Source organism: Montipora capricornis, chromosome 7 (assembly GCF_036669925.1).
Source record: "Montipora capricornis isolate CH-2021 chromosome 7, ASM3666992v2, whole genome shotgun sequence".
NCBI classification, from domain to species: Eukaryota; Metazoa; Cnidaria; class Anthozoa; order Scleractinia; family Acroporidae; genus Montipora; species Montipora capricornis.
In genome coordinates this window covers 4,414,283-4,429,118 of record NC_090889.1, presented here as the reverse complement: position 1 = coordinate 4,429,118, position 14,836 = coordinate 4,414,283, and the positions used below count along the sequence as shown (strand labels likewise).

At 40.1% G+C, this 14,836-nt stretch overlaps 2 pseudogenes; one reads left to right on the top strand and one right to left on the bottom strand.

Moving 5' to 3' along the window:
• The window catches only part of LOC138057951 (52 kDa repressor of the inhibitor of the protein kinase-like), a 1,013-nt pseudogene extending 43 nt beyond the window's left edge, over positions 1–970 (bottom strand).
• LOC138057982 (uncharacterized) overlaps positions 1–14,836 on the top strand; it is a 74,196-nt pseudogene that overhangs the window by 16,325 nt on the left and 43,035 nt on the right.

Here is a 14,836-nt window from a genome sequence, read left to right as displayed (position 1 = left end):
TGTAAATCCGTATTGTTCACTCGGCTGGCTGCTGATCATCACGATCTTTCAGAAGTGTGCCAAGCTCAAGCCTCCTTGGGTGCATCTTGGCAAACAGATCAACTACTATGTCCAGATCAATGTCTGTCAGATAGTGGATGTGCATAAGGGCCAGAGAAGAGAGCCTCTCTTGTGTCATACTGGCTCTGTTAAAAGTGTGTAGCCGTCTAAGAGCACTTGCGCTTCGTTCGCATTCACAGCTAGTGGCTGGGATGGTACAGCAAATCTTTAGCAGGACGTAAAGATTGGGATACATGTCTTCATCGCACTCCTTCAAGGCTTTCGCAGCGGTGCTGGGTCTCTCCTCGTTTGGTTTTGAGCTGTATCTAAATTAAGAAACAAATATGATTACGAATTGTACACCAGTACAAATTAAGTATTGCACGTACTAAGAATACATTTCTACCTGATCTTCCAGCGAAGCAGTTCTTGGTCTAATAACTCAGCGGACGGAAGATCATCTTTGTATGCCTCGATGAGGTCATCCACGTTCGGAAGATCTCTCTCACACAGGACTGAAGGCACCAGACCAAGAAGACTAGATGCCAGTATAGACAAATCTGTTTATAGGAAAAGAATAACAATTGACACCCTTTAAATCCGACATGAATTAAAGACTTAAAAAAAGAAACGTTAATGTTATTGCTCCTTTTACCACAAAAACCTGAACAGCAATGTGTAAAATTTTACTCAAAGAGACAACAGTTTTACTTTTCAACTCATTACCAGAAAACTGCCCATCCAGTTGGACGTTGATGTGGTTAATTAGTGGCATAGCCACGTTCCTTCGATAATACTCCTCAGGATTGGTAGCTGGAGCGTTCTCACGATTGGTCTGGCGCCCCACAGCTCTTGGCATAGAAGGCTGAACATTTAGAGCAGAAGCCACTCTGACGGCGTGCTGATAAATATGCGCAAACTTTTCCTCCATCTTTGAGGCAATGACTTCATAAGTCTTTTTAACATCTGCGATCTACAAAACATAATTTTTTTTATATATTTCATTTTTATATTTTCCATAATGATGTCTCTGTCTTAAAATGTGACGGTCTTGGCGTGTTTTTATATTACTGGTCTTGCCACATATGTACTTTTGTATTTGAATCCATTAGTTGTGATACATCTCTAGAACGGTACTTAAAAAATAAATGTTATTGTATAAAACTATTTCCAGTACCTCCTGATATGCCTTGATTATGTCAACTGATTGGCCCTGTAGTTTCACTGTTATGCCTGACATGTGGGACAAGAACTCGTACAACACAAGGAATGATACTATAAAGTCGAAAGACGTTAGACTCCCCAACATCGCTATGGCGTCACCCTTGCTCTTCGGATCCCACACAGCATCTTGATAATCCTCGCCACATAACTCCCGATTTGCACCATACGCAATGTTTTCCAGGGCGGTGATGATGTAGAGGTGAGCCTGGTAGAAGTGTGTGTACGCAGTATGTCGTGCTGCCCATCTTGTTCTGCACATGTCTATCAGGCCCTTGCGTCTTGTAGACTCTGGCAACTCCTTTGTTATGATGGACTGTAGAAGACCTGTCAATGAAACGTTTTTAGTGGATTGTTTTTACAATACTTATAGCAAGTTTACACAAATAGTTTTAAAAATATATAACATAACCATAAAAGTAACTTGGCTTACCTTCACGCTTTGGACTGCCAAGAAAATACAAGCTGCACTGCTTCAGTTTGTCGATGGCATTCCTGATGTTCGGCAGTGCACAGCTATGTGAAATCACTAGATTCAAGCAGTGACTACTACAGTGAACATACACAGCGTTTGGCGATTGTTCCCTTATCCGGCGCTGCACCCCCACATTGTCACTGGACATATTGGCAGCTCCGTCATATCCCTGTCCCCTGATGTTTGCAATCTCCAGGCCCATATCATGAAGGGTGGTGGTAATTTTATCTGCTATGACTTTACCAGTTATCCTTGGAAGATGAAGAAACGCGAGGAACTCTTCCCTGACCTCGTTACTGTCGTCAACAAAGCAGGCACATAGAGCAAGTTCCTCTTTATTGTGGCTGGTTACCTCGTCAGCCATAATACCGTAAAACTTGGCAGCTTTGATTTCTTTCACCAATTTGCTTAAAATGATATCTTGTCCAATTATCTCGATCACCTGATTTTGAATAGAAGGCGACGTATATTTGACATTTCTTGTACTCAGGCCAGTACTGTAAAGATGTTGCTTCAGGATTTCATCGTGGTTGGCAATCATCTGTAGAGCTGCCAAAAAGTTGCCAACGTTCCCAGATTTATTTCCGTTGGTGCTCAGGTCTTCCTTGTCGCCACGCAGTGCTATGCATTGACGACCACAGTACAGGACTGCTTCGGCAACACATTTAATTATGTGCCTGTTCCTTTGAATATTTCTCTTTCTCTCGTCATCCAATCGGTTGTCAATGTTCTGTTCTGGTTTGTCAACAGAGTTCAGAAAGCATTCTGTAGCAATCATGGATTCGTTGTGGTAGTTAGTACCCTGGTGATATTTTGCTTTTTCATAAAGCTTGTGAAAGGTTGTGAAAGGTTTGTTCACAAATGGGCCTTTGTTCTTTCTGCCCTCAAAAGGCATCATCAATGCACAGTGTTTGCAGAATGCCGCGTCCAGTGAAGGGCTGTAGACCATCCAGGGAAAGTCCCTGAGGTATCGTGACTGGAAGCATCTTTGGCACTGATGAAGGAACCGTGATGGAAACTCGTAGTGCGTTGGTGGCACGAAATGATCCTTAAGAAGATGATATTTTTCACCGACCGACAGAGCTTTCACGGCTGCAGCTACTGCTTCAAAAGACATCTTGTCATCTATCTATCGATATCATTCAGATTGGGATGAACATTTGGCTCTGTGTTATGTTGCCTTGTACTGCTGCCAGCATCTGAAGTAGTTGCGCTCTGCAGGTGAGGTGCTATTTCGTGGCTCGCTAAAATAAAATATTTTGCAATTGGTGTTCACACAGTATTTCACTAAACAGTAATCTCGAAATCTTAGATTTACCTTCAAGGTTTTCCCGATAAACTTCTGCAGCCGGGGTATCTTCTCTGACAGCACTTTCCTGTCGAGGCAGTTTTCTAACGAAGGTGTCCACAGATTGGCAAGATTTGGCTGCGGCCTTTCTCTTTCTGTCTTCTTGCTCTTTTCGGCCCATTTTTCGTGAACTACGTGGAAAAAACTGTCGCAAAACTGAGAAAGATTGTGGCCGCAGTGTCGCTGAGTAGTTTTCCGCACAACGGCTAAACAATTCTTTTGTGCTGCATGTAACATGCAACCGGGAAACAATTTTTTCCTAGACATGTCTAGACATGGCCGAAATAAAAATTGAAATAGTCATCTATTGACTAAATATTGTTAAAATCTCCGTCCCGGGCTACTGATCAAACATGGAATCTTTTTTGGTATATTTATTTAATTTTTACTACGCAATCAGTGAATTAGAACAGAACAAACAGAACAACACTATTATTTTTTTTAGTATTTATTTTTTTAACAAAAAAGTGGACCTCAGCATTCTGCGGGGGGGTGCGGGCGCACCCATCGCACCCCCCCTCCCTACGGGCCTGGACGTGTAGTGTACCTTTTTATCAGACCAGTAGTGTAAATGTCTTCAGAGTCATCCTCTAATTTTTTTATGTTATCCATAGGTTTTAAAAGCTTGACCCTTTCTTCAGGTGGATTTGTGTTGACAAACACCACTTCACGTGATGATTTTTTCATAGGAAGCTGCAAAAGGATGTACACAGCTTCTTGTGCACTTATTTCAACACTGTTTAAGAATTTGGTCCCTATATCCCTCACTTGTTGTTTAATGGTAGCATTTCCTTTTTTAGCTTCTTCACAAGCTTGTCTCAGTAGTTCACTCATCCCTTTTTGTTCTTTGGAAATATATGAAACTATGTACATTGCACATGCATACACATCAAGGACATACTGAATATCCATATTTGCCCTCCATGCTAGCAAGCAAGCAGGATTATTGTTATTAATTCTCAATTCATGTGGATTTCTTTTTGAGAATATAGTTGGTGTATTTAAAGATGACCTTACTGCTAGAAGATAATTTTCTTCAGTGACATTAAAATGGGCAAGGAACTGATTAAAACTGATATTTTCCCCTTCCTTAAGGTCATTTAATTTTTTCTTAATATTGCTCCAAGTTTCTTTGTACCTTAGTACTTCACTTTGTGGTATACTGGAATGTAGAGGATACAAAATTCCGGTAGCTCTCATTGGAGGCTGGGGGTAATTAAATCGACACTCATGCTTCGATTTCTTTTGACAAGTATGGGAATGTCTATGAATCTGCCTGTTTACAAGTTTGAGCAATTCAGGATCCTCACTTGGGTTATGACAGGTAATCAGGTTATCTACAAAGCTGGTGACAAGGTTATCATGATCAACTCCAAACACTGGAGCACCTTCTAGCCATAAAAGCATATGAATATGAGGGGAGCCTCTTTGTTGATACTCTACTCTATAATACCAGTCAAAAATTCTTCCTATTGGCTTAGCACTACTTAACAGAAATTTCCTCAAAAAGTTATTTATCTGTTAGTCAAAATGTCTTGCACAAGTCACTGGGTCACTCTGTATTAATCTGCACTTTTCCTCCCAGTTTAAATTTTCTAACTCATCATCAGTGCAGTCTTTGTTACCTACCAGGTGATTTAATATTCTAAGAAGATGAATCCACTGTGTTTCTGATGACGAAAAACTACAAAATAAATTGGCAGGACCTAACTGTCGTATCATTGCAAACAAGTCTTTTTTGGCATTTTCAAAATATGGTGGTGAACCTCTCAAAGCTCTTAGGAATTTATAGCCTTCATTGTGATGCACTAATTTTTCAATTGCATCATGTTCCTTTAATTGTCCAGCAGTTAGATTTTTGCTACTGCCCTTAAATTTTCTAAGAGCAATTTGGGCTTTTCCTAGTAGAATCTTCATCTGTAGCTTTTTTGTTTTAAAGAATATATTTTCAACACACCTAGCAGCACTTCGATCTGATCGTCGCAGTTCCGATTTACATATGCCCCTGTAGTATATACTAACCAGTTATTATCGGTACGTGGTTGTCCAAGAAATATTCCTGGATAAGCTAATTCTTCAACATGCATATCTTTAAATATACTAAGAGGTGCATTACCTTCTCCTGGAGCAACATTTAAAACATTTTGATGCTCAGTGTCTTCCAAGAAATTGGGAGCTGTCAATAAACTGTCTGAAACTCCTGCAGGTATTTCCACATCACCTTCAGTCCAATTATCTTCATTTTCAACTGCAGCTTCTTTCAAATTTTCATTTCTATTTGCAGATGTACTTGCATTGTAATCAGAATGTTCCTGATTTTGTTCAGTATCAGTCTCATGCAAGCAGTTATGGTTCCACTCTGGATTTAGTGTAATATAAAATGCTAGTATCTATAAGCCATTTGGCTACTTGAATAACCTTATGAGGTCTTACATTCAAGGATAAAGGAGAGCTCTTATACCGTAGAGCTCTTTTTAGGTTCACTTTAATAGTGGCCATTGATTTGGTAACCCTGGTAACATATTTACAGTATTATTTACGTCTGCAGTTACATTGACAATGTTGCCACTAATTTTCAGCTGTTTTCCTCTTGGTGCCTGCATCACCTTCTGAAACACAAGCGTAGGTGCTAACAGTCTACATTCTAACTCGTTTAAGTCAAAAAATGATGGTTTTTCTGGGAACTGTAGTCCATTTATTGCTGCACATGGGGGAACTTTATTCTTTTTCAAGTGATTGTAACATGTTAGACATAGCCACTCAATACCCTGAACACTAGTTTTATTCAGTAAATACTTGGTTATGTCTGCGGATGATAACCTGACTGGTTCTGCAAGATGGACACTGTGTCTATACCACAACTGATCACAGCAACTGCACACATAAAATGGACCCTTTGAAACAATATCATGAAACTTGCAAATTAACTTTTTTAAACTACGTGTATCTGTGTTGACTTTTTTTATCTTATCTTTTTTTTGTTGTTTGGATTGATCATTTTTGTTATGACACTTTTCTGCGGAAGCGTGCTTTGCACTTTCTGTGGCTTTTACAGTATTCCTCTTTTTCGTCATAAATTCTGTCATGTAAGTAGTATGCCACTCTCTTGCACTAATGTTTGCATTATTTTTGTGAGTTCCCCTTGATGTACATTTTCAACATTCTGAGTTTTCAAATATCACTGCATTCAGAAATAGGTATGTGTCCATCATTAATTCTTACGGTGTTATCTTGTTCTTCATTAGTTTGTTTTTGTTTACTAGTAATAATCGTCTTTTCATCGACACAATACTTTGTTGATGATTGTGCACCTCCTAATTTGCGCTGTTCATATTTGATATGCTTTGCTAATAATCTTGCCTCTCTGGATTCATCAGACTCGTTTGCTTTTCTTTTGTTATCATATTCTCTCCTAGCAGCTTGTCTTGACTTTTTCCTTATGTCTTCACTGCTAGAGTTCAGACTTGCTTCAATGCTTCTTTTTTTTTTTACAACACTCTTCCCTTGTCTTGTCAATTGTTGCACGCAAAGTGTTGCAATTTTCTTGGGAATTGACACATGTTTGTTGTTTTCTCAGTTCCCCTGATTGTGTATTCACTGTTTTCTCAGTTTTGTAAGCACCAAATGCCAAGTCAGTGCTTAATGAATTATCGTAAAACATTTGTTCAGTATTAGGTACTGCAGAGACTGTTGATACATAATGAAATTCATCAATATGACCTACAGAAAGACTTGTTTCAGTTTGACATGTAACTGGGTCAATGGTTGTTGTGTGAGCAAAGTTACTATGAGATTCAATTATACAAATTCTCACACAAAAAGAATCAGCAGTTGATTGTATTATAAGGGCATCTGCCCAAGTTCCTTGCCTCGACATATTGTTCAAGTACTCTATCTGTGAGTTTTCAGTATTACTTTCAATGAATTGTTCCGGATGACTCCTCATATACTCAACTGCTGTTGATCGAATGAGTGTATGGTAATCTGGAATACCAAACATTTGATGTGAAATTGATCTAAAGAAACAGTCACCTCCACCACCTACATGTAATGGGCACAATCCAAGTTCACAAAGTCTTTCTGTCAATAGTGCTGCCCATGATGAACCTAAAGAATATTCTCTAATTGCACTATTCCTGCATTGCTGAGGACCTGGGTTTAATTCAATGTCACCAGATAGTAACAACTTTCTTTTAACTACACAAAACTGTTCTACATTCAATTTGTATTTTGTATCTGAAGTATTTGATGTGTATTTAATTGTCAAAAGATTTGGCACTTTCTTTTGTACACCAGAAGTTCTTGGCCTGACTTTGAGGATGGGCACTTGCTTTCACAATGACTAGACAGATCGAGAGCTAACAACCGTTTAAACCATCTATTCTTACAGCAATGCCCTCTACGATATTTTTCCTTTTTCACAACCTTACAAGAATCTTTGCTAAAGAAACTGTCGGTTCTCTCTGTGTAAATAACTTAGGCCATGTCTTAAAATTCTTTAAAATGTCAACGAGTTTTGATGTCTTTGGAAATGAACTGCGTAAAAAAGAGTTAACTTCCTTCCTCATTGATCTTTTTCTCAAAAGAGCTAACACTTTTTTAACGTTTATTCTAGATGGTTCTCAGTCATTTCTCTTTCTCATTAGCCTGGCTGTTGATCTCACTGAAGTGTGTTGCATTCTTAACTTTGCATTTTCACAGCTGACAGCTTGGGTACATGTAGCTATATTTACAGATGTGTTTGATTCACTTAATTCCACAAAATGAATGGTAAAACGTGCATTTACTCTTACTTCGCACAGTCTTCGAGAATTGAGTAAAAGGATCGTATTTCTCACAACGCGTACATATACGTTCTTGCAATCAACAAATTTGTTTACAAGTTGACGAAGCCAGCGGTAAATTTCTACCTTCATCTGAGATTTTAGCAAGTGGAGGTACAAAGGGTTCCTTATTTGCCATGACGCTGGACAATTTCGTCTCCAAAAAGAGTTCCAAGCCTCCCTGGAAAGAAATGTGTTGTTCTTCTCGAAGGAGTTTATTGGTTCCCACAAGGAGAATTAGTTCTGCCTCCCGAAGGAGTTCATTGGTTCCCATGATGGGAGTTAATTCTGCCTCCCGAAGGAGTTTATTGCTTCTCACGATGAGAATGAATTCTGCCTCCCGAAGGAGTTTCGTAGTTTCAAATAGAGGACTGATTTCTGGCTCATTGGTGCGAACATCACAAACGATCCCCTTATGAAAACGTCTGGTGAATTTCTTGTACTCAAGTGCTTTAAGACAAATAGTTGTGAGTGTACAGCTTTTAGAGCCTAACAACACGACACAATTGTACAATTCTCAAAAACTGTGCAAGTTAACGCTTCTGGGTTGGAAGAAAAACATGATGAAAAATGCGGCTTACCTCATACACGTTCATCCCATCTAAAATGGCGATGCGACGTAGACTGAAGCATATGCCACGATTCCGACCAGATTCCGACAAGAGGACGAACTTTCCAAAACTGTACATCGAGTTGACCCGAAATTCCTGATGCTACTCGGTTTCTCCGATTGCTGATCTGTCCACTGATTGCTCCTAAAGGCATAAAAAGCGACCAATCGATGTCCACATATGGAAATTGACGTCCAATCGGCGATCCGATTGCTGCTAACAACACCAATCGGCAAAGTCTTGTCCTGACAATACTGTCATGGCGAGCCGTCACACAAAAACCAGCCTCACTGAGCTGAATGATCAGTGAATAGGGGAGCCGAATGCAATGAGTGAATTATCTGAAGGAGCATTTCACAACCAACTACTACCACTGGTTGTTTGTTATGTGTTATGGTGATGAAATTAAATCAAATTAAATCATGTATTGGACTCATGTCACCACAAAGGAAATAAAAGAGAGCAAGGAACAAGCTGGGAAAGACACACAATAATATTATTATTTTACATACAACAGAACACTGAATGGTGCAGCCTAGTGTTATGGAAGGAACATTTCACCATCCCAACTACTACTGGTGATTAAATCAAATGAAAGCCATGAACCTAAATGTGTTTAATATCATTTGAGTATTAAAAGGAGTAGCAATTCTCATGTTATTCACAACAGGTTGTTTGTTTAGTGCCAGAGGCACAGTGAATTGATCTCAGTTGAATTCCTGGTACTATATGAATGTGTAGGTTGCACTGAATGATTAGACACTTCAGATTAACAACTAAACAAGAGACACTGAGCTGAATGAGCACCGAATGGTGGAGCCTAGTGCTATGAATGTATTAACTCTAAAGGAGCATTTCTACTGGTGATCAATTCAAATCAAATCAAAGACATGAACTTAAATGTGTTTAAGAACTGAGGGTAATCCAGCAAAAATTATTATTGAAAGCACACCACAAAGAAAGCCAAGAACAAGTTATGAAAACAATAATAATTATTTTAAGTATTAAACAGAGCAAATGTCTTGTCACCGACAACAAAGCATTTGAAAGCACATTCTAACGTATGGACGGTAAAGGTGAATTGATGATCTCAGTTGAATTCCTTGTATTACAAGAGTGTACCTAGTGACAAAGTCACTGGTGTCAAAAACACCGAGGACAGGTTGTTACATAGTTTGTGTGCAAAGGAATCCATTTTAAATTGGGCACCCTTTTCATGTGGGAGAATATCTGGGAATACTATGAGTATTTCTACCTTTGGCCGTAAGAGAAGGTTATGAACGAGGATCACGACATCAGTGTGCAGGCTTTCTTTCCTGTCAATCCATATATAACTGCTTTCAGGTGAGCAAAGAAGGACGAACATGAATAGGGATCACCCACAGGCCAAACAGACACATTTGTGGCAGGATGCTTGTATGGCCATAAACATCCCAGGTTGGGCAGAGACCTCCCAGCAGAATGTTCCATTAATCCCAAATGGCATGTGGCAGAAGGTTGAAAAACTCTAACCGGGCTCGAGAGGGATTAATCCCACCGGACAATGATCCTGTGCCTTCAAATGAAGGGTGAGTGGACAAATTCGGGTTTAGGGTACTTTCTCGTCTCTGCGGGGGTGGAATGTGAACAGCAATTCCCCGCATTTCTTTGGGGTGTTAGTTACAGCGCCTTCTGCAGGGTAGTCATTTTTTTTATTAGCAGAAGGTAACACTTCATAGCAGGTGACTTTTTTCTGAGTTTGGGGATTTTAAACAGGATAATTTTGGGAATTTACTAGGAAAACGAGCCGGTCATATCTGTCTGTTTAGCACAGTAAAAATAACCTATTACTGGAAGAACCCTGCTTCTGGTCAGACTTACTTACCAGCAGCAAGAAATGTCCACTGCTCTCTGTAACCAGGTGGTGGCTGTAATGTCGGATGTAAGTCAGTAGCATCTTGGACAATTCCTCTTCAGGCTAACAAGAGCAAACAGAACTTCAGCTGGGTGAAAAATGCTAAACAAGTAATCCTCAGATTGCTAAACCCATTTAAATGTAATTGGCCCTAAAGAAAACAAAATACAGTAAAAACCAGAAATTATAAGTACACATGTAGACCATGCACACCAAGAGATGTGCATGTGGCAGTTGAAACGTTTTAAGAAAAAGCCTTAGCTAACTAAGGAGTTGCCTCTCATTCCCCTTTTATTGCCAGGTAAAATTATTTTGCCAGTTGTGTTGATTGATTGAGGCCTTTTAAATCACAATGAACATGTAATTAAAACAGCCTCTGGCTGTGTGAACCAATATGACTAGTGTAGATAAAGAGGATTAAGCATCTTTTAGATAAGAAAACCGTCTTACTAATTATCAATATTTTTTTTTCCTAAATGGTTTTATGGCTCCTCAGAATGGGGGAATACAACCAACTGTAATATACTCAAGCTGCAGTTGGTGCAGTACTTTGCAGCCAGAATTGTGCTAGGACCAAGAAAGTCTGATCACTTCGAGGGTTGAATGTTTGGTAGATAATTTTATCTCATGATTTGGCTTCAGCTTTTAAAGGCATGAATGGATTGGCCCGGGAGTAGTTTGAAAGCCATAAACAGTTTAAGGCCAGACCTTTTTTAAAAACTTATTTTAAACTATAACATATTAAATAAGTAGCATTTCTTTCTTTCTTGTAACGGGTGGTAAACAATCCTCTACTATACCCTGATATAGCATTTTCTATTTATTATAAATTCAGCTTCTGTCTCTTTGTATTTTGACAACCTCAGGATGGCAGAAGTTTCTGTGGAAACAAGTTTTATACATTCAAAGCTTTCATCATTTTCTAAAAATTCTCTACTTGTTTGCTGCTACCAAGACCATCCTGATATTAATATTCCTATGGCAATTATTTCACTTGTCAGTTACCGGTATTTAGAGACTAAAAAAGCCTTGTCTGGGGAGTCACAATAATGTATGTACATATTTATTTACCTTCAGTCTCATCTCGTCCCTGCCACAAAACTTCTTTGTTTTGAACTGGAGATGGACACGGTCTCCATTCACAAAGACCAAGTTTCTCTGGCTAGTCCTGTGACTGCCAGCATCTTGCAGGTCCTCACTTTCCCTGGGCAGCTGTAAAGTTTGGATTCCCAGGCCACGATTAGGCGGGATTAGTACAAACAGCGCCAACATCACAAGATCACAACTTTCACGAGCTTTTGGCCACACACTGTGGGTGGCCTCGATCCGACTTTGCTGAGATCTGACTTCCTCTACCACTCTTTCCTTGGTAGATGGTTTGAGAAAAAAAACAACTACGTATTAACAATGCAATAGTAAACTTTATTTCAACTCGAATTGTACAGTGCATAGTTATACAGCTAGTATCTCCAAGCATAGTGGGAGGCGCAGTGGCCTCATGGTTAGTGCGCTTGACTCCGGATCGAGTGTTCCGGGTTCGGGGCCTGGCCGGGGACATTGTGTTGTGTTCTTGGGCAAGACACTTTACTCCCACGGTGCCTCTCTCCACCCAGGTGTATAAATGGGTACCGGCGAATTTAATGCTGGGGGAAACCCTGCGATGGACTGGCATCCCATCCAGGGAGTAGTAGAAATACTCCTAGTCGCTTCATGCTACAGAAACCGGAGATAAGCACCGGCCTGATGGGCCTTCTAGGCTCGTAAGCAGACTTTACCTTTACCATCTCCAAGCATAATCAAAACATTAAAATATCATAGGAAGACATAAAGGATAACATTATATAAATGTATACACGGACAGCTTACATCTAAATTTGTTCGACACTCGCTCATTCAGGGGCAAATGCAAAAAGGGGTCATTACAAGAAATGGTATCCAGAGAGTGGAGACCAACGGATGAAAGATGATTGGCCGGTTTGCTGTCAGTGAATTCAAATCACTCACCATGTTTTTCCTTATGTCATCATAATGCGGTGACTGAACGTGATCGCTTGGGGAGGCTGGGTGCCGTTCATTCGAGCCAGTCGCCATACTTTCCATTTTTAAACTGTCTGTGGACATTTGGTGGTGTCCGCAGTGGGGAGATTTGCACTTGCGGTGACCTCAATGGGGAGTTAAGAGGTGACAACTTCTTTTGAGATCGCATTATAGGTGGAACTTGTTCGCCGTCGTTTCCGCTATCACAATTGCTGTCAGCGCCGCTGTAACCACTCTGTTCTTCGGAAGAATTATCATTCTTGCTCTCGCTTTCTTCATTTTCTCTGTCATCACTCCCACTCTCATTGTCGTCCTTGCTGTCTGGTTTGCGCCTTTTGACGACAACCAGGTCTTTTGACACCGGTTGTGGTCGGTACTTTCTTTTGTGAAAAAATAGGACGCGACGAATCTATTTCAAGGAGATCGTCATCATCCTCATCGCTGTTAATCGCGTAAAGCTTTCTCTTGTCCCCTACTGCTGGGGGACATTCCGCTGGTTCATTCTCGTCTGATTTTTGCCTCGTTCCCATGTCCACGGGTATGTCAGTTAGACAAAGTTTTCAATCTTTAGCCCCTTTTTTCAGTAGTTTCTCGACTACAACATCACACGTTTCCGTAAAGCTGGTGTCGCATTTTGCTTTCTTGAATTTGTCTTTACAATACTGACAAGTCCTCACAAAGGACTTACCGTACTTATTCGGCTACAAGCCGAGCCCCCAAACTTCTTACGGAAAAAATCAACTTGATTGACACCAATTGTAAATGCATAATACTCGGCTATAAGCCGAGACCCATTTTAGGTCTTGATGTACGTGTATTATCGACTATGGAATTTTCGTAATTTAAAATACAAATTGACATTGACTGAAAAATTATACGCAAAGCAATCAAATGAACACGAAAGATAAGAAACAAACAAGTGGCGTGATCGTGAGGTGACGAATGTTATTAAACAATTACTGACCTCACTGGAAACGTGTCTTCGAAAAAGTGAAGCGTTTTATAAAAAGTTATTCGACTGGAAACCTTACAACCTCGCTGTTAAACTTATAATAGTCGCCGAAGCAGAAGCTGTAGAAAATAACTCCAAGATCGCCGGAGAATACGGCATCAGTGAGTTGATGGTTCTGTCGCTGGAGGAAAGATAAGACAAATCTGTTTAACAGGGAGCTTATCGGGGAGCGTATTCCGAGCTCGATCAACGACCTTTGGCGTGGTTTTCAGAGCAAAGAATTCAAGGTAAGATTTTCCCTTTAATGCGTACGGTTTTTTTGCTTGGAAAATGTCGCTACAAGAAGAAATCCACTTGCGTTTTTGTCTCAAGTTTGCTCTGGTGTCATGTCACAAGCTTGTTTACACGATCTGTGTCGACAAATGTTGCAATCTTGTTCCCAGACTCCTCGTTCCTTCGATGGGCAAAACAGGCTTGGGGCGATATTCCTGAGGAGATGGTGAGGCGTTCGTGCAAGACTTGTGATACCTCTATAACGCACACGACGGCACAGAAGACGATGCAGTCTTCGACGACAATATTCCAGAAGAAAAAAAAAGTAAAGACGAGAAAATTGACGACGAATTCGAGACAGACAACGAGGAAAAAGACGAGCAATAAGATCGATCCCGATCACACAACAACACGTGCGGCTCCTTTACGAGCTACCAAGTAATAAAAGTCCATATTACACCAACAACAACTTCTCTTCATTTTACAAGTAATTTAGTTCGGCTTGTAAGTGAATACACGTTCATTTTTACAGTTTTAATTTGCTGAGAAAAATTTTTTTTATCAAAAATACTTAGCTACAAGCCGAGACCCCTTCTACGGCTTCAAAGTTGCCCATATTGAGTAAGGATTTGTGTAAAAATCGCTCGGCTTATAGCTAAATAAGTACGGTAATGTCTTGTTTCTCAGAAGGTTTCGCGACCTTGCACACCAATTTTTTTTTCCTGTTCTTGTGAGTCCCTTCCGGCATGCGATAATCAGAGGCGGATAAAGGTACAACGACGGTAGTTACATCCATGGGTCTCGCTGTAGATAAATGTTTGTCCAACGGGTTGTCGACTTTGTGTAAAGGCACTTTCTTCAATCGAAATGAGGTGCTCATTTTCAAATGATATAGCATACAGGCGATCAATGAATCTCGATCTAAATTGCGCTGTTGTTGTGATGGGCATATACATAGGCCATCGAACACAACATCATTATTTTCATCAGCACAGGTGTTCCGATTAACATTCTACCACAGCCCATAGGTAATACAAATCCACATTGCTCGTAATCATATCGAGACCGGTAATTGTTTGTGTCACACGTCTTTAGAGACACCACCTTGATTGTTATACTTTCAGGCGAACGAATTTTCACTTCCTTCAAATGATATCCAAAAT